Raw genomic sequence first — 23,416 nt, forward strand, 5'->3', positions numbered from 1 at the left:
TTGGGGTGGGGGTGGGAGAGGCACTTCTAAGGCCAAATCCAGGAACAATGGGTTGCAAAGGCTGCCATTCTGACATTTGGGCTGCAATCAAAGGGCATCATCAGATGGAGAGCATAAGCTTTTGCTCTTTGCAGTTCTGTAGGATCCTGATTTCCAGCTTGCTGCCACTTGGCTCTAGGCTCCCAGCCTCTCTGTTGGCGGCATGAAAATAGCTCGCTTGTTTTTCTCGACTGAGAGGCCTCCGCACCAGAACACCAGAATAAGCTTGGCGGGGTGGATGAGATTTTTTTCTGGCCTGCATTTCAAAGCGGGAAGCCTTGTCTGTGCGACTTTGTCTGCCGTTGCTCCCACTGTGGTTGGAAGACAAGGTGCCCTAAAAAATGCTGTGCTGCTGGGAAGCCAGGAGGAAACTGAAGGGCACTTCAAGATGGCAACTTACACACACAGAGAGAGAGACAGAGTTCAGCATTTGCGTGCTAATTCAGGGGAAAGTGGGTGCCATCACAATGCACAGGTAACTTTTTTTTTTGCTTGTGCACAATGACCGACAGGCAGGTTTTTTGTGTGCATTTTAATATGCCAGTGTCTGCTATGTGGGACAAACCAGGGAAGATGGGGTAAGTGAACAACTACATCACGAACAAAGGGGAAATAAAGATCTTCATTGGAAACAAGTGGAAGACCAGCAGCAGCTCCTATTCACCAAGAGGCCACTATAGAGGCGGCATTAGGGGTGATGCCGAGGAGAGAGCAGATCCAGTCTCCACGGAGTGTGCTGCTGCGGTCCCTGCCATCCAAGCAGCAGCAGCAGCAGTGGACAAAACATTCCTTGGCGGCCAAATCTGCTGGCCCTATGCATCCTGCCATCTGAGGCAGTTGCCTCACCTTGCCTCATGGGTGGCCAGCCCTGCACTATTCTAAAGGTTTCTGTATTAGATGGAATAACTCTTGCATGCAGATCTGTTCCCCTTTCAAAGGGAGCAAACAGGCATAATTTTGCGTCCAAAGCCTACCCTGGATGCTAGGAAATAGTGGTTTAACCATCCATCCTGCTTCTCTCCTCTTGGATCTTAAAAAAAGTGCCATGTGTGTATTCAGAAGTGGCTCTGTTCATCCTTCTCTTTACCATCCCCACCATAACAAAAACATGGGCAATAGGAACACAGAAATATTTTTTATATTAAGATCATTGGTCCATCTAGCTCCAGATTTGCCTATACTGGGATGAGGAATCCCATCAGCCTCAGCCCCCACGGCCAGTGGGAGATGTAGTTCAGCCAGTGCAGAATGCACAGAGTGCAGGCTTCCTTCCCACCTCTCACCCCTTGTTAGCCCCCAAATAAAGCAGAGATTCTAAAAAAAATGTTCAGCCATCAGCAAGTCCTCATGGGAAATATGATCCATAATCATACAAGCACTACCACAAGTTCCTTGCCATGTTGCAGAAACTCCACAAAGTGGTGTAGGTTATGGGGTTTCCCCCCGTTTTTTCTTAAAAAAGAAAAATAGCTGGATAGGCAATAAACACATAGCTAAGTCCCTGTAATCCACACACTCCCAAGGTGTTTATATGATGAGGAACAAATCTGATTCGGATGACATTTTAATATGAATCCACCTAATCAGAAACAATATTCAAACTAAAAGATCTATTTTAAAACACACATTTTCTACACAAAATTGTGTGCAAAAAATGCATATATTGGGGAAAAGTTTGGATTTTTTAATGCATGCATTCATTAAAATACCTAAAATGTATTCTATTACAGGAAAATGCTTGAAGAAATGCATATTAGACAAAATGGCATACAGAAAAATGTTTGGATTAGGAGAAATGTGCAGTTAAGTGCTGTCCTGCACCATCCCCTGAGCTAGCCCACTGATCTCAAGTGCGCGGGAGGCCGTGGCCTGGCTGTCAGTGTTGAAGGAAGATTCAGCTGCCTGTCTGGTCAGCTTTGTTTGTGGAATTGGGGTGTGTGCTTGGAGGAATGAGAGGCCGATGCCCCAGTTTAAATAGGATGCCAGGCACACACAACGCTGCATGGGTAAGTTTGACCACATTTCATACAGTTGGGGGTAATCAAGAAGGAAGTGATCTGGAGTGGGACAACCCAAAAAAAGCCAAAATAGAGTGATGGAAGAGCAGAAAGGGAAAGCCCCCTGCAAATGATCAATTCAGATCTCTTGAAATAGTGATCTGTCCCTTTACCATCAGCCTGTCTGGGATGGGCAGGCGGGCAAAAAAGGTAACAGGAAGAGAGACAAAGGGGGTGGCACAGAAAGAGAGAAAATGGGGCAGCCACACCTACTTTGGGGTCATGCAGGAAAAAGGATCCCTCCTAGCATAGGACACCTCTTTTTGGGGGGGAGGGGGTATCTGATTCAATTCCACATTTTTTCCTGGAATACTCAGGGCTGGCCTGCCATTCAGCTGGGCGACTGGTGCTAGAATGAAGGCAGGAACTGGTGGTGTAGCAAGACCTTTCCTTTTCTTTCTGAAGCACTGCAGCAGGGAGGGAAGAGTGCCATTTAGGCTCTGCTTCAGGAAGGCAAATGTCTTGGGCCAGCACTGAGCTTCCTCCCACGGTTTCCATCTCTGCATCTGCTGCCAGAACTCATCCTCGTCCCCCGCTCCCCCCCCCCGCCCTTGCCCCTGCAGCTGGGCTCCAGGACCAAAAATAAGCCTGGCGAGGAGTTAACGTGCTGGGCAGGAAGGAGCGATTGGAGATAATCTGCAGGAGGGGGCAGACTCAGATCCTCTCACCAACGGGCTTTGCTCTTAAAATCCAACCACAACTCTCATGTTTTTACCGACTCCCTTTTCCTTCCTTCCTTTCTCTACCCTTCAAAAGAAAGCAAAAGGAGGTGCACCTTGGGTCAATGTGTGCTTATTTCATTGGCAATCAACTGTTTAGAGCAGGGGTGGGGAGCCCTAAATGCCTCCCTATCAGTAAATAGCTAACTTCCCCACAAACTTTGGAAAAACAAATCAGGAATGTTCAATAAACGGGTCTTCTTCCACCTTCGCCTGATCACTCTTTTTCAAGGGAGCTGTCCTGCATTCCTCTTGCTTCAGTTCTCCTTGTAAATATCTCTTATCTGTTGAAGGATCTCTTTGATACTCAGTTGGGAGATAAGGCTTAGTGTAGTCCTAAACTGAGTAAGCAGGAGTTTCCAAAATGGTCTAGTAGGGAGTGCAAACTGGTTGCAGGCTGAAGTCAACTGGGAAATGACATGTTCTTCTCATGGAAGAACATAAGAAGAGACATGCTGGACCCATCTGGTCCCGGATCCAGTGCTCACAGTGGCCAACCAGATGCACATGAGATGCCCACAAGCACAACCTGAGCACAACAGGAAATGTCCCCACATGATTTCCAGCAGCTGGCATTCAGCAGCATTCACTGTCTCTGTCAGTGGAGGTAGAATATTGTCATCAGGGTTAGTAGCCAATGATAGTCGTGGTGCTGAGTGCTGATTTGTCCCCCTGGTACTGATAAAAATCGGAGAGGAGATGGAACCTTAGCAGCCATTGCAATGGTTGACATTAGCATCACACACACCTCCAGTTCCTGTCTTGTGCAAGTCACTTTTCTCCCTCTTGTCTTGGCAAGAGGCTACAGCTGAATGGTAGAGCACATGCCTGATGTGCAGAAGGCCATGGGTTCAGTGCCTGCCATTTCCAAATAGGGTTGGAAAAGACTCTTGTCTGAAACCCCAGCAGGCTTATCAGTTGTAGTCTTTGAGTTTCTCCAGATGATGTATTTATCAAATATTCACTCCGATTTGCTTAAACAAAGGTTACAGTCATTGTATATTGAGCATTCATTCTGATTTGTTTGTGGGGAAGTTATACACCATGAGCACTGATTGAATAATTTAAGTTATACCCTCCCTCCCTCCAAGGAGCCCAAGGTGGCATGCACAGTTTCCCCCCTTCCCCATTTTATCCTCACAACAACCTTGGGAAGTGGGTTAGGTTAGGAGACAGTGACAGGCCAAGGTCACCCAGTGAGTTTCATGGCTGGTTGGAAATTTGAGCCCTGAGCTCCCAAGTCCTAGTGCAACACTCTAACCACTACACCACACTGGCTCTCTTAGGCCATGTAAACCCCACACTTTTAAAGCACATTCCCACCTCACCCCTGCAATAATCCTGGGAACAGTATTTATCCTTCACAAACTATAATTCCCAGCACCACAGTTCCCATAATTCTTTGGGGCAGAGCAGGGGAATATGCTTTAAATGCATGGTGTATACACAACCTCAGTCAATGGAAATGTATGGATGTGAGTGTGGGTGTTAGGAGACAGATGGGGCTATGGCTTTGGGGTGTGGGTGTGGGTGTAGGCACGTGTTTAGATTCTTATGAGAGCTGCACCCTACTAGCCCTAGCTGAAGAAACTTCCACTGTGGTTACTCCTCTACAGACTCTCCCAACTGTCAACTCCATAAGATCGCTCCACCCAGTAGCTATTACTACAGATCGCTTGAATGGAAGGATGCAGGCAACCTCTGCTGCCAACAAGCACGTTACGTCTAGGTGGGATTCCTTCTTGTGCGTCCCTTAAACTTGGATCCTCATTTCTCAAATCCTCTGCTGCCTCCAGCATCGCACCCTGCGCTCAAAAGTGCACAGCTGGAGTTCAGGGTACAGCTGGATGTTTCCTGACTCAGCAATCCCAATGCAAATAAGGCGGGTGGAGAGGGAGGAGGGCAGCAAACTGAGAGTGACCCCCGTGAATGCATGCTTATTTTCTCTAAACTAAAGAAGAAGTAAAAAGTGGATTTGCATAATTTATCACTGTTTTGATTCTGGCAAACGCAAAGTGTGAAACAGGGGCCTGTCTTACAGACCAATCCTGTTTGTGCCAGAGCTGTGCACTTCTATCTCCTACAGTTATGTAGGCAGAGACCTGGCCCTTGGCCTACGTGGCATCTCTCTTGGGCATGAGCAAACGGCGCGGCATGCGCTCCTCTCCTGCCAGGCAGCCTCTCGCTCTTGCTTGTGGGCGCATGAATCATTGTGGGAAAGTTGTCACCTAGCAGGAGCACCACCCGCCCTTTGCTGTCCTTCAGCATCAGGGGGAGAGAGAGGAGCTGAGGCAAAGCTTCCTCCTTCCTAGCCATTAATGCAGACTGCAGATCCTAGCAAGGCGACAGGTCTCCTAGCACCTGCAGGCCACAGCTTCCCTGGATGGGGAGGCAGTGTAGTGCGGGTGGGGGGGAACTTGATAGATGGCTGTGAGGGTAGCTGTTGTGTACCAACCAGCAAAAGGAAGAAGGAGGCAGCAGCATTGACTCTGGACTGCAGACAGGTTAAGAGAGACAGATGGGTGGGTGCAGGGGGGGGGGGCGGTGGCGGGAGAATGCCAGTGCCATAAACACAGCCTGGCGTGAAAGTTCCAGGAATCGAAAGACAGCCCTGTCAGTGTCCTTACTCTAGGAGGGGATGCAGCAGCCTTGCGGGGGGGGGGTGGAGGTGGAGGGGGCCACAGAGGTGGGAGAGACAGGCAGGCAGGCTGGGAGAGCAGAGGAGGGGGGAGGAGGAGGAGGCGCAAGGCAGCCTCTACCTGTGGGTGGTGAGGAGAGGTTAGCAATATCCACAGGGTCATGGGTATTGCTACTAAGTGCTTTTGGAAAGCGGGGGGGGGGGGCTGGGGAGGGAGAAAGGAGGTTGCCATGGTGAAAAAAAACACATGATGCATACTGATGGACTGGTGGGGAAGGAGAAGGGGGGGTGAGAACTGCCACAGCAAATATGAGAGGCTTGAGAGCCATCTGTACAGTGAAAGGAGAAAGCTAGGAGGAATTGGGGGGGGGTGGAGAGGGAGGAAACAGGGAGGGGAATGTGGCTTTTGCCGCAAAGCCTCTTTCCTTTGGGGATGGCATTTCTGAACAATCTCCTTTGCTGAAGCAATGCTCTCCCCAGCCTCTCTCTGCCAGGCTCACCCTCCTTCTCTCCGTTGCTATTCCTCTCCCCCCCCCCCCCCCCTCTTCTCATGAGAAAGGAGAAGGGCACAAAACAGGCATTTCCCTTTGCTGAGCTTCTCTGAGTGCAGGGAGGGAGGGAGAGAGAGAGAAAAACCCGACCCCAAAATGTTCCCCACCTCCCTTCTCCTGTGATCTTGGCCAAATCAAACAATGAGCCTGGAAAAAGATCAGAAAAAGCCAGCCACCTGCCAAACCAACTGTGACCTTGCAGGGTCTGATTTAAAGGATCCGTGCTCTTTATTTTCACAGCACCAACCAGGCTGACAGCTGGGGGGGGGGGGGCGGGAGAAGGCTACAGGCCCTCATATTTATAGGAGTAGCAAGCAAAAAAGGAGAAAGGGGTGAGCCCAAGTATGTTGCAGAAGCAAGCAAGATACTGTAGCCTGAAAGATAAGAGACAAGAGGAGAGAGGGTTTTCTTCTTGCTGAATCAGAAATTCCAGGTCAAAAGTATCTGTCAACAGATAGCATTTCCATTTGATTCTCTCCAATTGGGAGAGATTAGGACTGGCTCCAGGTTTGAAGGGGTCACCAGCTCAAGCGGGGGGCGGAGCTAGCAACTCTGCAGCTGGCAGCTGCGAACTGCCACCTTAAATTTCCCATGGGGATCCCCACTGGGTGGTGCTATCTTGCGGGCATTGTGGGAAATTTAAAATGGCAGCTCACGGACCCAGCTGCTCAGCATGGAGAAGAGTGGGCAGGGCCGGGGTTTGCATCCCACCAGGGTGCTGAGGGTGCAGCAGTTGCCGGCTCTGAATGCAGAACTAGTTTTAGCATTAGGTGCTAGCGCAGGCCAGCAACCAAAAAAATTGTGCTCTGTGTTTGTTCCATGTGGTCTCTAACAGTATAGTGGAGGGGACATTATATGTGAATGCAAAAGAGCAAAATCCTAAAGAATGGTTGGTAAAGGGAGATGGTGGCAGAGGCAGTTTTGCTGCTTTATTAATGCACAAATGTCTTCCATCTCACCACACATTTAAAGAAGCATCATGCCACTTTAAACAGCCCTGGCTCCCCCCACCCCACCCCCAAATCCTGGGGACTGTCTTTTGTTAAGGGTAATGCGAGACTCCTGTTCCCCTCACAGCACTAGCATTCCTAAGGAAGAGGGATTGACCGCTAAACCACTCCGGAGAGGGTAGCTCTGTGAAGGGACTAGGGGTCACCTAACAACTCTCAGCATCTTTAACAAACTACAGTTCCCAGGATGCTTTGGGGGAAGCCATGACCATTAAAGTGATATAAGAGCACCTTAAATGGTGCATATGTGGCCAGGGTAGTTGTGTAGCAGAGGGAACTTCAGCAGGCGCAGTTTGACATGAAAGTGACACCCCCTGAAATTCTGTCTTCTGCATCACTCATAAAGGGGCAACAGCCCCGTTCCCTTTTGCACCTGCCCATCCTCATTCTCAGCTGAGCACTTTAAAGAGGGTGGCCGCTTAGGCAGCACTGAAAAAGAGGGCGAAATAAAGCAATGAATTAGCAAATGCTAATGCCAATTTATATATCCAGATGCAATTTAGAAAAGATTGCTATAATTTATATCAAAAGACAGTACATCTCACCATAGTGGGAAAGACTGTGTGACCAGGTGCCCTTTGAGCCTGTTCAACATTCTGCTGCCCAGTGCTGTGGATGGGAACATGAAGGCGTCTCCTGTCCTCCCTAATTCTTTACCTTTGAACAGGACTTGAACAGATGGTTCTTCAGAAGGCGCCTTTCAATAGAGAACTGTCCTTCGTAAAATAGAGAGCCCTCCAGACTGGCATTTCTTCTCCAGGTGAATCCTGCAACATGCAATTGACACAATAGTAGAGCATTAGTAGACTGTCAACACATCATTCCACACTGCTAGTTGTTCTGCAATGCTTCCCCAGCGTTGCTGCGTGATTGCTGTCTGGACCTGCTCTCTTGTACTATAACACAACAACAACAGGAGATAAAGAGTAAACTGGGATATCTGTGGCATGAAAAAAAAAATAAAGGGTTTCAGCAAGAAGCTATGGGGTGTGTACCTATTGAAGGCAAAGCAGGGTTTCCACCCTGAAACCTTTGCAGACTCAAACAGTGTCATGAAAGTGGGATTGCATATAACTACCCTGATACCATCATGAGAGCAAATCATCACAAATGAGCAATAAGACCGCCTTTCCTGTGAAACACATTTTATGCAGTTTCAGCATGGAGGAGTTGAATTGGGAAGATCTACCTGTGGAGGGCGCCTATTGGCTAGTGGTTGTGACAAATCTAACACAGAGTAGTTTCACAACTACAAAAAAAAAATTGTATTGAAGACTGTATTTTTTAAAAAAAGAAAGTTTGATGGATTAACATATACAGTGGTACCTCAGGTTACAGACGCTTCAGGTTACAGACTCCGCTAACCCAGAAACAGTACCTCGGGTTAAGAACTTTGCTTCAGGATGAGAACAGAAATCACACAGCGGCGGTGGTGCAGTGGCAGCGGGAGGCCCCATTAGCTAAAGTGGTACCTCAGGTTAAGAACTGTTTGAGGTTAAGAACAGACCTTAAGAACGAATTAAGTTCTTAACCCCAGGTACCACTGTAAATGAGTAAGCATACAGGTGGCATCCCTGAACCAGAGTAAGAGGGAGAGGGGCAAGGCAGCCAGATGAATCAGCATTTGATTTCCAGGTATGTACATCTGTTGTGCCAATTGTGAAGCTGGGAGGAAGATAGTTCTGCAAAAACAATAAGTGGCTGCCTGATGAGACCTCTCTTTTTCTTATATCTGCCTTCCCCTAGACATTTCTAAATTAAATAGTAACTCCTGCAAAATGTAATATAATCTTCATAAAAGTTAACAAAAATCAATGCCGAAGACCCATACCTTCACATTCATTGGTATGAGGAGCAGAAGCAGAAAGCCACTTTACTTCTTAACTCAGCTGCTAGGTAGAACTTTCCTTTCAAACTTCCCCTTTTATGCCTGTAAATGAAAGGGACTAGAAACTTGGCTTTTTTAAAAATAAAAAAACAGAGCTTCTGGGAATATCCCCATGAAGTCCCAGCTCCCACAAGGCCTCTCATGGCTATGGCACTACTCTGGAAAGGTTCGGTAAATAAAGTTGCAAGCTCATGTAAGCACCTTGACTCTCACAGTCAGTTCAATGCCCTCTTGGTTTTCAAAGGTAGCATGTATGGTTGAATCCTACCAGCACTGATTAACTTAGCAGTTGCACATGGGACGGCAGACTGCTTTTTTTGTCCCAAAAGACTACAGTCATTGTTTGGGAAGCTTTAACAGCACTTTCCTATTTAGTTGCTGTTGGTTTTTCTCTCTGAACATCTAAGCCCAGAGTTTTTTTCCATGAGTCAGGAAGCCTGCTTTCAGCATTTTAAACATCAATTGTTCCAAATGTTTATTTGTGCCTCACCCTCCCCTGTACTTCCCCAGGACCTCAGGGCAGCTGTAGGCATGCCTCACAACAACCTCGTGAGGTAGGTGAAGTTTTTCTCAAGGCCATCTACCTGAGCATGGATTTGAAGCTACTCTGCCTCACTTTAGTTTTGGAATGTGTGATGCATTGAACCAAAGGCAGCCTGTTCAGATCAGGTCCGGTTCCATTTATTCCGAAAATAATACAGTGAGAAATGAATGGGTATGAATGAAATTCCTGTGCCATTCAGGGGATAAGGAGTTCACCTGTTCAGGTAGCAGCGGCCTCTCAGAGGCAGTCTCCTGGCCATTTTCTCCACCATAATGCCCCAGAATGACACAAGGTCTGAGGCACTGTAGGTGAGTATAATAGTGGCTGCCAGGCAGGAGGACACAGCTGCTGATGCCATGGCCACAGACCACAGCATATATATATATAGATATTAGTTCAAAAAACAAAACAAACTACCCAATGGTAGACAATGGAATTTCCATGACAGAACAGGAGTTTCACAAATGAATACTGAAAGAAAGGTGGCAATGATGAAAATGACTAGTGGAGCAAAACATGGGGGGGGGGATTCTAGCACACACTATTTTGTTTGTTTGTTTGTTTGAATCAAATTTAAAAGAATCATAGAATTGCAGTGTTTGAAGGGACTACAAGGGTCAACTAGTCCAAGCCTCTGCAATGCAGGAATGTTGTTGTTGTTTAGTCGTTTAGTCGTGTCCGACTCTTCGTGACCCCATGGACCAGAGAACGCCAGGCACTTCTGTCCTCCACTGCCTCCCGCAGTTTTGTCAAACTCATGCTGGTAGCTTCGAGAACACCATCCAACCATCTCATCCTCTGTCGTCCTCTTCTCCTTGTGCCCTCCATCTTTCCCAACATCAGGGTCTTTTACAGGGAGTCTTCTCTTCTCATGAGGTGGCCAAAGTATTGGAGCCTCAGCTTCACGATCTGTCCTTCCAGTGAGCACTGCAGGAATACTTTGCCTCAAATTTATATGCCACTTTAATGTCCATCATTTGTGTTTATGAGTGTGTGTGTGTGTGTGTGTACATATGGCCATAAAATCACAACAAAAACAACCTATAAAACAACAACAGTATACCAGTCAGAGTAACTAAGCGGCGCCTACATCTAGGATTAGTGAAATATGCTTGGAATCGAGTGTGAATTTCATGCTCTTTATTCAGCTCATTGTAGCAATGAATGAATCTTTCCCCAAAACGTCTAGATATATATACATTATTTACACAATGGGCCCCGCGTGATTGGCTAATTGCGGGCTGCTCCTGTAGGCCAATCAGGTTGCTGATTCACTTCATCCAGGAGCCTGATTGACTGCTCCTGCAGGCCAATCAGGTCGCTGATTCACTTCCACTTGGAGCTGGATTGGGTGGCTCCTGCGGACCAATCAGACTGCTGCATTCTGGATCCTATTGTTCTAGGATTCAGCTCAGTACAAAACAATTAGCTTAGCATTTGTGGTCACACTGTGGTAACCTCAAAGTTAGACTACTGCAATGCGTTATAACAGCATGCATAAGAAGAGCATATCAGGCCAATAGCCCATATAATCCAGCATCCTATTGTCACAGCAACCAACCAGATACCTGCTAGCCGGACAGGAGAGCATCAGCACTGCCCACCTTCAATTGCCAGCTACTGGTATTCAGAGGTATCCTCTGACAGTGGATGCAGAACACACCCATTTTGGCTAGCAGCCGTTGGTAGCCTTAACCTCCAGGAACCTGTCTAATCCTCTTTGAAAGCCATACCACTTGGTGGCCATCACAGCCTCCTGTGGGGGAGCAAGTTCCATAGTTTAACTACACACTGCATGGAGCACTTTCTTTCATCTGTCCTGAATCTCCCAACATTCAGCTTCATTGGATGTTCACAAGTGCTAGTGTTATGAAAGGGGTGTGTGCATTTCTCTATCTACTTTCTTCACACCAGGGATCATCTTATACATTTCTGTCCTGTCACCTCTTATTCGCCTTTTCTCGAAACTAGAAAAGAGGCTGCCTTTGAAGACAGTTTGGAGAGGGCAGAATTCAGAGGACAGGTTGTTGACTGAACCAGACAGTCTGAACATCTTTCACTAATTTTGGTCTGACTGCATTAGCTGCCAGCTAGTTCCTGGGACTCAATTCAAAGTGCTGGTTTTTTCCTGTCAAGCCTTATAGGGCATTGATACCTCAGGGACTGTCTCTCCCCATATGAACCAGCCTGCCCCCTGCCTTCATCATCAGAGGCCCTTCTCCATCTGCCCCCATCCAGGGAGGGACAAAGGGTGGCAACACAAAAACAGGCTTTCAGTGGTCACTCTGCATTTGGGGAAACATGTCTGGTGCCTTCAGTGTCAGCTTTCAGGAGACAGGTCAAGACCTTCCTGTTTATCCAGGCTTTGGGAAGAGTAATTAGGATCAAACTGCCTGTTTGTGGTGTTCATCTTTTAGTTGGGTGGGGTAGGGTAGGCTTTGTTCTTTTTTTCAGTATTGCTGGGTGAGTAATTTTCAGATAAAACCTGTGTTGTATTGGGTTTAAAAACAAACAAACAAACCCAACGTATTTGTTTTTAAATGTTGGTAAGCCTTATGGACTTTAGGGATCTCTAAGTCTCTCTGACATCTTTTTTTTGTGGAAAGTGATGAACAAGTAAATAAATAATGGTGGCCAGGGAAACACCTGGGTAAACGGGTATGCATTTAGTTGGCAGAAACTACCTCACCTCAGTGGGAAAGTCATTCCGCATGGTAGGTGCCACCACAAAAAAGGCCCTTCTCACCACCACCACCAGATGAACATCTCTTGGCTGTGGCATGGTTAAAAGGTCAACACCCTCAGGCCACAGAGACTGGGATTGACTATACAAGAGCAGGCACTCTCAAATAGATTGGTCCTCAGCTGTTTAGGGCCTCAAAAACCGTAATTAACACGTTGAATTTGGCTCAGTAGCTATCTAGCAGCTCCTATACTCATTATGAAGTGGCGTAAAATAACTAGGTGAATACAAATATAATTCAAAAGAATGGTCAAACAACTTAATAAAAGCAATCTAAGCGGAAATCCCTATGCGAAACATACAGGTGTGTTGGGCACAGGGTAGAGCAGGGGTCACCAACACGGTGCCCGTAGGTGCCCTTGTGCCCACCAATGCCCCCTATGACACCAGGCAGCTTCCTATGTATCAGAGGCAGCTCTCAACTCTCTGGCACCTCTCCCTGGTGAAATGCCATCTCTGACATTTCTGAAATCCTGTCAGCGTGCCACACCACCAAGTGTTTCCCTGTTCAGCCCCTCCTGTCAGTCTCTTGAAGTTTTCATGTATGTCACCAACAAAACACAGGTACAAACCAAGGGCAGCTCATGCACCAGATGGTAAAACTCAGCCTGCAACGTGTGATGCGGGGAAGGGAAACCGGAGCCGTGGTCTTCGGTGAGAGAAATGTCCATAGCTATGAGGCGCTACAGCAAGCACCCCCCCCCCTTTTCAGATCCTGCACAATCTCGGAAGGCCTAGGAAGCGAAGCTGCGGCCTGTGGTGCCCCCTGCGCAGGCCGCAGCCTCTTCCCCCTCTTCCTTCGAGAAGTGAGAGCGTGCAAATCCTGCCTCGCTTAATTGGCCTCCTCGGCGGCGTGGTGGAGGCCATCTCCCCGGTTGGTGACCTTGCTCCTGCACAAGGCGCTGTGAAGAGCCTGGCACTGCTGAGGCTGGAGGGGAGGAAGAGCCCAGGCCCCGTTGCCTGGCAACCACACAGCTGTCTGTTGACCTAAAAGGAGCTGCTCACTCTTGACACAGCTGGTGTTTACATGGAGCCAAATCTTTCTCCTTCGTGTTTGCATGGAACGAAAGCAAGGCACACAGACACAAGCGCTAACACACACACACACACACACACACACACGGAGTAGACAAAAAGGAGAGAGAAAGAATGTGGAAAACAGAGAGAACAGACTTCCCCCTGCCCGCACTGCCCTTCATTGCTAGCTGGAAGAGAAGATGGGGGGGGGGGGGAGAGAGAGAATGTGTGTGTGTGCAGAAAGGGGTCAGGGACACCGCAAATCCCTCGGAGGGCCAGATACATCTTTATCCACTGCAGCACAAAGGAATGTGTTGTGGAAAGCACCGTGTGCCTTGGTATTATCTGAGGCTGTGTGTATGCCTTTAAAGCACATCCAAAGCACATTCCCTGCCTCAAAGAATCCTGAGCCTATCCTGGGTTCTTGGTGCAGCAACAGAGCAGGCCAGAGGGACAGGGAGTCAGGAAACCCTTTCAGTCTAGGATAGGATTTGAGGCCTTAGCACCTCACCTTGGGCCAGAAAGAGACAGAGTGGGGATGCCAGTGGTGTGTTGCCCACCCTGCTGCCCAGCAGTGAGACTGTTCATGGGGAGGTACCGAGCAGTCTGCCAGGAGACATGACTGCCCGGCTGCTGCTGGACGGCCCAGCACAGGAAGGAGAATCCTGTGAGCCAGCCATCACTCTGCCTCCAGAGAGTGAGTTGCCCTGGCAACCGAGGAAGCACATAGGCCTGAGTAGGACAGTGAGCTGGCCAAGTATTCATGTGCCATCTCCAAGGATGAATCCTCAGATGCACTAGCGCAAGCAGGCGCAGCCTACTAGCAGGAGTGCCCATTTGCATGCACGGTCCCAATGGGAACTGTGTGAAAGATTGTGCCCAACTCACTCTTTGAAAGGAGGGGGGTGGGGTCAGGCATTGGGACAACATCTTAGCTTCTATGTTAAGAGCTCAGCTTCTGAACCAGTGCTTCTCAACTATGACTAATATTGTTGTTATTATATTTATTTATATTCTGCCTTTCCCCCCAGGCCTAGACTCAAGGCAGCTTACACAAATTAAAATGACACAGATAAAATTCAAAAACTAAAAACATATAAAAGTTAATTCTTAAAATGTAATTAAATTCTAATAGAATTAAAACAATATTTAAAACACAGACAGTAAAAACAGCATAGCACTTTTAAAAGTCACTTCCTTAAGAAAACAGCTAGTTTCCAAAGGCCTGCCAGAATAAAACATTCTCCACCTGCCAGCAGAAGGAGGGAGCCAGTCTAGCTTCTCTAGAAGTTCCAAAGTCTGGGAGATGCCACTGAGAAAGCCCTCTCCCATTGGATCCCCAGTGTAATGAACTGACAGCACAACTGGGAGGAAGAAGAAGAGGAAGAGGATCCCAGCAAGGGGTGTAGGCGGGACTGGGACACACCGGGGAGGCAAGCAGGGGATGGGGAAGGAGAGGTTGGTGTAGGAAGTACTCACGGGTGAAAGAGGATGGTGAGGGGAGGGAGTCAGTGCAGAGGAACCAGAGCAGAGGACCCATCACCAGAGCCAGAGGGGGCCCTGTTTCCACAAACACAGCGGGCTCTGAGGCGTAGGGAGCAGCAGGCAGTGTGCTCTAGGTCTAGGAGGCTGAGGCAGGCAAGGGTCCACAGCCCAGCTCCCTAGCTGGCCAAGTGTGGCTCGCTAGCTCTGAAAGGAGGGTTGTGATTCCTCAGATGGAGCAGGCTTAGAACAGGTGAGGGTCACCTGCCTCGTCAAGCCCAGATGCTGCAATCAGCATGCAAAGTACCAAAGGGAAGCAGAGATGAGGTGCTGGGTCTGCTCAACTGCCAATGTTGATGGACCTCGGCTTGGACCCTGGACTGAGGACTTGACATACTGACTTGCCAGTAGGTAGGCCAGGGGTTCGGAACACTCACCAAGCATTCCTGTGAGGGTGGTGGGACTGCTAGAAGGGCCTCCTGCAACGATTCCAGAGCTCAGGCAGGTTCATATGGAAGCTTCAGATAGGCTGGGCCTAAACTGTGTGCTGACTCTTGGAATAAAGCCTTTGGGAATTTTCGAGCTGAGTGTCCAATTGCTGTGTCCAAAAGTGGGAGCCCAGACACTTGCTGGCTCAATGCATCTTTCAGGGCACTTGGAAGAGAAAGTGATTTAGCATAAATTTTAAAATTGATTGTCACAATAAACAGGCTGCTAAAATGGCACAATTAAGTGTGTTGCCCCTTCCTTACCCATGTGGTTAAGTTATGCCCTCTCGGTCTGGACAAGACATAATTAATTGCATTCATATCCTGCCTTTCCTCCCAGGAGTTCAAGGCATCATACACAATGGGATGTATATTGCCCTGTTCCTTCTGAGGAAAGTCCGTTGCAATTCCACATGCAGCTCACAGTGGAAGGGCAATCAGGGGCATAGGAAGGGGGGCGGTGGGGGCGGACTGCCCCAGGTGCCCTCACTGAGTGGGGTGACATTCGGCGTGCCGACTGCCCACAACTCCCAAGCCTACTCCAAGCCGTTGGGGTAAGGGGGGAAGCTGCGTCACTTTTCTGGCAGCATTCCCCCTTCGTTTTGACAGCTTGGGGAAGGCTTGGCAGTCGCGGGCAGGCGGCGGGCTGAATGTCCGCCATGGGCAGCTCATTGCGCCCCCATGAGTGGCTCGCTCCGCCCCCGGCTGCAGGGCGCGTGCACCGCTCTGGGCACCTGAGCGGCTATCCTGTGCCTGGGAGGGCACCCTCTGTGCCACGCCCCCCTCGGGAGCGCGCGCGCCCTGGGCAGCACGGGCATATGCTCCACCGCTGAGTGCAATGAACAAACAGGGTTTCTAGCCCTCTAGAAGCATCTTTGTTTTGAATCATCTCATTTCCTTGTCGGTGATATTTGACAGGGTAGGGCTGCCATACGTCCAGAATTTCCCTGACATTATTGGGATTTCAAAGGCAGAATGGATGTCCAGGGGGAATTCTAAAAAAAGATCTACAACTTTGGGGGTGTCCTGGTTTTTACTTGTTGAAATATGGCAACCCTATGATGGGGCCATTGCAGCTGATGGGCTTGGCAGACTTTTGCAAATCTAGGTGACTCCAGATTAAATGGAGGGGAAATCGTCTGGCATTTTTCATACTGGCATTGCATGGGTGCTGTGAAATACTTGCATGCATTGAGGTATTAGGTTGTCTGTAGCAATTTCCTGTTACCCTGAATCCTGGAACTGTCTATGCTGTTTCTTAAACACTGGTTATAACCCTGCTTAGGGCAACTGTTAGACTGAGCTTAAGGCAGCTGCTGAAATTGATTCCCACACCAAAACACCTACTAGCTGAGTGTGAACACCAGAACTTTCCTGCTGTGCCCATGTTTGACGTCTATTCGCGAGCACGCTTACAAACAAAAATTCTAACACAGCATGGGTTCCCAGTTACTTATCAGAGAAGGCATTCCCATTATGGGAGAAACTGCAATTGTCATCAGTCTACGCCGCATGCTTCCTGGCTTTTACTTATGCAATGACAGTCAAATGTCTGGTGCTCTGCTCAGCCAATGGAAAGCATCCACTTAACTTCAGGTGTGGGAATATTTTACAGCTTGAGGGCCACATTCCCATCTGGGGACCACATGCCAGTGGTGGGCAGGGCCAGAGGCAAAAGTGGGCAGAACAACATATGTAAATTTTGCCTTTGTACACTAGGCTGCTTCCTGCACACACGTCTCTATCTTCCATCCAGGTTAGCAAGAGGCATCATCAGAGCTCAAGGGCACAAATCAGACAGGCAAAAATAGTTGGGTGTGAAGCACAGCTAGTGAGGGGTGCAGCCCAGAGAGAGTCCCAAGGGCCACTCTCTGGGCCTCTGGTTTACTTGATGCCAGGTCAGGCATAGGAATGGGAGAGAAACTTGGTTCAGTTTGGATTTTAATACAAACCTTCTTAATTCACACTTCCTGAAACAAGACATGGAATATATTTGAATACACAGAATATATTTGAAATGCACTCATCTCTGAATTTTGCAATGAAGTTCTCTAACCCAAAAATGTGTAGGGGAAAAAACTTACATTATAGGAAAGTATGAATAACAAAAATGCACAATTGGTAAAAATGACATACGAAATGCATTATATAGGGGGACGTCATTTGCAAAAAGTGTGCATATTAAGCCAAATTGCATACAGAAATGTACGTGTCAGGAAAATTTTGCACTAAAATGCTGATGAATTTTCATGAGGAACCTTTTAAAAAATCACAAAGGGGTGCAGAAATGTGGGGAACAAACTTTAAGACTGGGAAAAATGAGAAACTGAAACTGAATAGATTTGTTCTTCCTTATCCACTGGTTATTGCAGGGGATAGCTTCTACTCCTATTCCAATACCAGATTGTTGGACTGGAATGTTCTAATTTAAGCTGTCATAAATTAAGTTCCTTTAAAAAATAGAAAGTGTAACTGACTCTCTTTTTTACACAAACCCACACACAAAAAACCAAACACACCTCACTGCTTCTCAGTGGACACATGAACATCTCATATCTCAGTCTGAAATGCACATGTTTGGCATAGAGACTAAAGCAATATATTAGTATCTAGAAATAAGTTGGAGTTTTTAAAGCATGATTTCAAGCTTGTTCAGACAAACCATACTTAAAACTAACCATAGTTTGTTGTGGTTAAAATATAACTATAGACTGCGGCTTGTTGAAAACAGAAACAAATGCTTCCAAAGTGCTACTCACTGCTATATCAAAAGAGGAAAAGGGAGGTGGGAGGGTGAGAGGCCAAGGCTCACCAGACTTGTTCCCATAGCACTAATCTATGGCTTAGCATTGACTAAATGGAGCTCCTATGTTCCTGTCAGACAGTTTTCTTGCTTGTTTGATTTTTAAAAGCCTTTGAACCCACAAACATTTGTATTTCTGTGTACCTAGGATGCTTTCTGAGTTAGGTAGAAGCCACCACCTTCTTTCAGGGTGGCTCCTTACCACTTCTGTATTGACAGGCGTTCAAAGGCAGATCCACAGCATACATTCAAATCACATTCAAAGCGCATGACTTTCCCCCAAAGGATCCTGGGAACTGTCATTTGTTAAGGGTGCTAGGAACTACATCTCTGTGAGGGAGAAATCATAGCTCCCAGGATTATTTGGGGGAAGTCATGTTCTTTAAAAATGTACGTCAGATGTGCTCATACCTCGGGTTGAAGTAGCTTCAAGTTAAGTATTTTCGGGTTGCGCTCTGTGGCGACCCAGAAGTAACGGAGCGCTGGGTTTCGCAACTCACGCATGTGCAGACGCTCAAAATGACGTCATGTGCATGCGCAGAAGCAGCAAAACACGACCCGTGCATGCGCAGTCACATGTTACATTTACTTCAGATGCTAACGGAGCTCCGGAACGGATCCCATTCGTATCCAGAGGTGCCACTGTATACAGTATGGATCTGCCCTCAACAACTTGAGTTTACTATTAGAGAGAACAAGTGGGAACTGCAACAAAGTTATGCAGAATGGGGTGATTCTGTTTAGGGTGCAAGCGAGGCATTCTGAATTGACACACCCAATATTGCCTAGCCCCACACCTGAAAGTACCTTAAATTTTACCCTTTATTGCATTTATCCTGCAAGGAACTCAAGGCATGGTAAAGGTCTTCCTCTGATTTTTGTCTTCACAACAGTCTATGTGGTAGGTTAGACTGAGAGATAATGACTGCCTTCAAACCACCCATTGGGAAGGTGGGTTTCAACCTGGGTCTCCCCAGTCCTGATGCAGTACTCTAACTGACTACATTGACATTGTCTCCATCTGTCGTCGTCCCCCAATCTCAACCCTCATGGCGTCCCCTTTAAGCAGGTCAGTTTGTCCTTCTGTGTGGTAGAGACTGCCCTGCTATTCATTGCTACAGAAACCCTCCCTTGTCCCATTTTGCCCATGCTGAATCTAAACTCTCTCTCTCCTGTCATTCTTCCAACAGCTCCAGTTTCTCAGTCACTTCTCCATGAAATGAAAGGCAAGACAACTGACCTTGGGAGGCTCTTGAGAGGCTGGGGGTGGAATTGGTACAGTGACACCACCTCCTCTTCTTTCTTTGGCATTCCCTCCACAGTGGCTCAATTCTGAGACAGAGTCCCGGGCAGAGAGAATTACACCAAATGAGCCATAAGGTACAAGCAAAGCATCTGTGATTTGAGGCCAGCGAGGACCAAGCAGGGGAGAGTTTTGGAGGCTAATGTGTCCAGCACAGACAATTTTGGAACCGTTTATTTCAGTTTCTCTCATAGTCTCATGTTGTTCAATCTTAAATTCAGTGCTCCATATTTCAACAACAATTTGCCATTTTTCTTTAAATTCTCATGAAAATCCATCAGCATTTTAGTTCACATTTCTCCTAACAGACTTTTTTTTTTGCCTAATCACATTTTTGCATCCCCCCCCCCCAGTATTGTGTGCATTTATATGCACACTTTATCCTAGTATATGCATTTTTGTAAACTGGGCTAAAAAAAACTGTATTGAAAAATGCAAAGTGCAAATTTAAAATGATGACCATGTTTTCGGTTCTCAGATTGTTTTGGACAGCCGCTTCCTGCATAAGGATCCTGAAGCAAGAGCGGTGGGTGGGGGAAGACAGAGCCCCTGTGAGGTAGGAAATGTATGTGAGCCCCTAACTGACAGGGTGATTGATGGTTACACTTTCCCCAACACTTACTGGATATTCCGATTGATGTATCCTACTGAAGATACCTGGAATATATTTTGGCTATGCATATGGTGTTTTTGGAAGGGAATAGGCTCCCAGGTGCCTCTCTTGTTTTGTCCTGGGGTTGATGAAAGATACTTGGGATATACCTCAGCACCGAGTTTAATTGGACTTATTTCCAGGTAAATCTCTGTAGGACTGCATCCTTAGATACATAGGGGGAAAGGGAGCTTTGACTGCAACAACTCCAACTCTAGAAGAGTTGGACCCAGCTCCCCTGGTTCTTGAAGTTCTTTAGCTTTAGACTGGACTTGGACTCAGCAGCTCTTCAGGCAGAGGACTGTCTTCTGTAAGGTTAGGCACCTGGCCACCGTTTAAAGGCCTTATACCAGGGGTCAGCAAACTTTTTCAGCAGGGAGCCAGTCCACTGTCCCTCAGACCTTGTGGGGGGCCGGACTATATTCCTATGCCCCACAAATAACCCAGAGATGCATTTTAAATAAAATGACACATTCTACTCATGTAAAAACATGTGATTCCCAGACCGTCCGCAGGCCGGATTGAGAAGGCGATTGGGCTGGATCCAGCCCCTGGGCCTTAGTTTGCCTACCCATGCCTTATAGTAAGTGTACTTAAGACTGCAGTCTTCATCTGCTACCAAGGCCTCTGCTCTGAACAGATTTTGGCTTCCTCCGGGCTGAGCTTTCCAAGCAACCGAGCAATCTAAGGAGGGTTTTGTTATTTTGCATAAAATGGAATGGCAATCTCCTACTTTTTTTAAACTAGCATTTCAGATAATACCATAACAAGAGAGAGAGGGAGGGGAAAAAATAAAACAAGAAAGCATTTTTTTTTAAAAGAGCAAACAAAAACTTATTCAAGTAGGTAACAGTTTTCCCCACTATGGTGAAATGTAGTTTAATGTTTAAATTATGGTAACTATTCCTAAATGTGTGTGTATATATATATATATATATATATGCATGCATATGCACATTTTGTGCAAGCCTGATGCCTTCTCTGAGTAATATTGCAAACTGATTCAGGGGGTGGTTGTGAGCAAAAGAACCTTTTAAGCCATGGCCTTCACAGATAGACACACTTTGCCCTTTTGCTTGCTTTTCAGGTGCTAGGCAAATAACGTTTGTTTTTAAGGTCTTTTAAACTTCATCCTGTGTTGCACTTTTTGCACAGTTGTTCAGCTCTGTCAATATACATTGGATCCCAGGTCAGTTGGCAACCCTAATTTTTTTGTTTTTTTTGGCAGAGCAAGTTGCAAAGGAGTAACTAATCTGTGCCAAATGATCTTGGGTATGGACTCTTGCACATGGCTACTAAGAGCAGACAGCAAATCAAGTGGAAGTGAGATAAGGGTATGTCACTGAGACTGGCAGAGGCCTGATGTGTGGTTCTGCAGCTCCTCCATCTGACTCTTCTCATCCGCCTCGCCCAGGCAGCTAAAATCTCCAGCCGCGTCTGTGCCATTGCAGGCAGCCAAGGAGCTCCCAGCAAAGGGTTCATTGTGCTGATGGCGTCTTAAGAGCAGAGCAGAGAGGATGGCCACCGTCTTGCAGCCCCCGTTTCTATACCGGTTGCCAATTGGAGGCTCTGGCAACAACACAAGAAAGATTAAGGAGAGTGGGGTGGAATGGCCAGAAAGTTAATCTCGTGGGCTTTAGGACATGGGAAGCAAATTGGCCGGTAGGAGCAGCTTCTTAAGAGTGGCCTCATGTGCAATTTTTCTTTGCTTTTAAAAATGACACTTCCTGGCCTCTCTTTGTGCACTAGGCTATTGCTGTGAACACTGGATCAATGTGGGCGAGAAGGGCAAAAGGGAGGCATTTGTAATGCAGACAAACAGCATGGCACAAGGAGGTTTCATATTCACACTACAAAAAGATTACTGATTAAGATGAGAGTTAATACTCCATCCACCCTGCTGTTCTATTCAAATACAATGGTACCTTGGTTTACGGACTTAGTTCGTTCCGGAAGTCTTTTCTTAAATCGAGGTGTGCTTTCCCTAATGAGGCCTCCCGGTGCCGGTGCCCTTCTGCCATTTGGCTTCCGTTCTTAGACCGAAGTAAACTTCGCAAACCGGGACACTACTTCTGGTTTTGCAGAGTTCTTAAACCAAATACAGTGGTACCTCTGGTTACGTACTTAATTCGTTCCGGAGATCCATTCTTAACCTGAAACTGTTCTTAACCCGAAGCACCGCTTTAGCTAATGGGACCTCCTGCTGCTGCTGCATTGCCGCCGCACGATTTCTGTTCTCATCCTGGAGCAAAGTTCTTAAGTACTATTTCTGGGTTAGCGGAGTCTGTAACCTAAAGCATATATAACCTGAGGTACCACTGTAGTTCGTAAACAGGGCTGTTCTTAAACCGAGGTACCGCTGTAACTCTCAAAGCATACTTTAGTTGTATAATGTATTGTAAGACAATATATACTAATAAAATTATATATTGGATATAATCATATCAAGAACAAGAATATATTCCAGTTGCTGTTCCACTCGCTGTCTCCATCAGAGCAGGGTATGACTAACACTCACATTGTTTGCAAGCAATAGCTCCTAATATAATGCATTTTCCTGTTATTTTTAATGAATAGATTCTTTTTTATGCACACTTCCCCTTAATAGATGCATTTTTGTACACATTGACTGGTTGGAGAACTGCATCGCAAAATTCAGATGAGTGTGAATTTTGAAGGATGGCTGTTTTTTGTTCTCATATTGTTTTGGAAATGGGTAGATTTGCCTTTAAATGCAAACTTCCGTATCTGTATAAATGTACTTCATCTATGTGCTGGCGAGGATGTGGGGGGAGAGGATAGGTACTTTGGGTGGACATGTCCAAAAGTAGCAAATTTGGGGGAACAAGTGTTTAATGAGATACGTAACATTACACATCAGCGTGTCACAATGTCTCCAGAGCTTGTGGAACTGAATCTGTATTTAAATGAGAATCGGGACCTGGTAGATAAATCTCTATTTGCCTCTCCTTTGCCTTGCTGCCCACTGGCCAGATGGAGCAAGCAGCAGGCAGCTGCTCTGGCTATGGAGGAGTTTTTGGAATGTGGTAAATGAAAAAGCACAGGATCCACCTATTTTCTGCTTGATTCATTTTGTTTTGCTGCCTGTCAGCCACATGGAGCACTAGGCGGCATCTACTTTTTAAAAAAGCTTCTTCTGGGGTGTGGAAAGCATGAGAATCACATGTTGCTCATTTTGCTGCCTGCCAGGTACATAGCAGGCAGCTGCTTGAGGGGATATTTGGAAAGGGTGGTGGAGGAGGAAGAAACATGGGAATCCACCAATTGTCTTTTTGCTGCTGTGTTTGTTTTGGTTCTGCTTGTATGTGGAGCAGGCAGCTACCTTAGAGGTTGGAACATGAGGGTGAAGGGAGGATGTGGCAATGCTTTCCTGCACTCCATATAACAGATTGCTCCCAAGCTGTTGGAGTGGGGGGAGCCCAGTGCAGAGGCACCATAATAACCATACCCGCTTTTTCCTG

The 23,416-nt window shown here is 47.0% G+C and overlaps 1 long non-coding RNA gene across 1 annotated transcript; it reads right to left on the bottom strand.

The window, feature by feature from the left end:
• Window positions 1-7,473: 7,473 nt before the first annotated feature.
• On the bottom strand, window positions 7,474-14,631 carry LOC310769176. Its single transcript, XR_014551487.1, has 2 exons — window positions 12,780-14,631; window positions 7,474-7,781 (listed from the first exon to the last, which is right to left on the bottom strand). It is a non-coding gene; the product is annotated as an uncharacterized lncRNA (long non-coding RNA).
• Window positions 14,632-23,416: the final 8,785 nt, after the last annotated feature.

Source organism: Podarcis filfolensis (assembly GCF_964270895.1).
Source record: "Podarcis filfolensis genome assembly, chromosome: 8".
Classification (NCBI taxonomy): Eukaryota; Metazoa; Chordata; class Lepidosauria; order Squamata; family Lacertidae; genus Podarcis; species Podarcis filfolensis.